This window comes from Myzus persicae, unplaced genomic scaffold (assembly GCF_001856785.1).
Source record: "Myzus persicae strain clone G006 unplaced genomic scaffold, MPER_G0061.0, whole genome shotgun sequence".
Taxonomy (NCBI): domain Eukaryota; kingdom Metazoa; phylum Arthropoda; class Insecta; order Hemiptera; family Aphididae; genus Myzus; species Myzus persicae.
Window position 1 is genome coordinate 1 of NW_019100936.1, and position 1,781 is coordinate 1,781.

Here is a 1,781-nt window from a genome sequence, read left to right on the forward strand (position 1 = left end):
TCGAAGAAGTTGTTATGTCCCTGTTAGATATGCCCGTAGAATATTCTCTTGGACATTGTGTAGCGAAAGATATGCATATGAGCGCGGGCATCGCCATAGAGTTTAAGTTACTGAACAAACATTTTAAACGTAAAATATACAGTGATATTTATTTTTAGCTAATCTGTTGATTAATTATGATTTAGGAGGATCTACGGGTGTGTTGGACAGCTGATGGACCAAAGACCAAATGTTGGCACAGTTGCGTATTTGAAACACAAAAATCGATTTATTTATTATTTAATTACAAAGGAATATAGCAACAATAAACCAACATATAATAGTTTAACTGCTGCCATTAAAAAACTACGTGATTTAATTATAAAACACAATGTTAAAAAATTAGCTATCCCACGCATTGGTTGTGGTCTTGACAAATTAGACTGACCAATAGTAAGAGGCATCATTCAAAATGTTTTTCAATACGTAGGATGTACTATCAAAATTTGTCATTTTACACATGTAAGTCTATTTAATTCAGCCTTAATAGAATACAATACTAAGAAATAAAGTAACTAATGTTTTATTTTTTTACAGTATACGTCAAAAGAGTCAGAATTACTTAGAGTTCGACACCCAAGAATTGTAAAAGTCCGTACAGATATCAATGATATTCAAAAACGAGAATTTGAAAAATTGAACATAATATTGTACTCTCGGAAAACTTCGTTACCAGTGTATTGGGATCAACATTTTCAATCAGTTGATGAAAAATACTGCTTTAAGTCTCAATACTATAAGGACTATCAGATGGATCTTGAAGTTGGCCAGTGTTTGTTTTATAGCACATTAGATGCTGCTATATTTATTATAATCACTAACAACGATATAACTGATCATTTTTCATACAAAAACCTAGAAAATGGGCTTAAAAAGGTTAAGATGTTCATTAAGAATGAGAGGCAGTTGCACCCAACAATCAAACTTCATGAATTCCAGAATAATCATAATTTTGAAATTATTGTAAATAAAAAAATTGTATCTCTAATGAGTACTTCTTTCTTAGAACTAACTCCATGTGTAATTTTTGTAATACAAAACTAAAAAGACAATATTCAGTTTGTCTCACTTTATTTATGCTTAGTTACCTACAATAGTACAATACATTTACATTAAGTTAGTTAATATAATTACATACTTTGATTTCATATTATATCTACAATCTACATAATATGAAGGACTTATGGGATTCATCTACATTTTCAAAATTAATGTTTTTTTTTTTGTAAAACTGTTCCAATGTAAATAAGTTTAATTTTTGAAAATAATGTGTTATTTTCAGAATTATAAACATTTGTCATTAGGTATAAGTTGTAACTCTGATAAGGGTCCTATGTGTGACATTAAGTGGTTTCAGTAGAATTTTATATGCAGATCCCCATACAAGGATGCCATATAAAAAATTTAAAAGACAGACTGGACAAATGCAAATTAAACTTTTTAGACTTTGGACGTCTAAGATATTACGTAGTTCTTAAAAAATAAAAAAGCATTACCTTAAACCTATTATAAGCATGTCATGAGGTTTCTGTTTTAATTTTTCATCAAATATCACACCTAAATATTTGGTTAAGCTAACGTTATAGATATACAATCACAGTTTTTATTGCATTCTTTAATTTTAATAATAATAATATATTTTTATTTTATTTAAACTTAGTTATAGGTACAATTAGTTTTGGCAGTTAGGTGACATGAAATATAAATAAATTACTTATACAAACAGAGAATAATAAAAAAAA

At 27.9% G+C, this 1,781-nt stretch overlaps 1 pseudogene; it reads left to right on the top strand.

The window, feature by feature from the left end:
- The first annotated feature begins 5 nt into the window (after positions 1–5).
- LOC111026920 lies at positions 6–1,091 on the top strand (annotated as a pseudogene).
- The last annotated feature ends 690 nt before the right edge of the window (positions 1,092–1,781 follow it).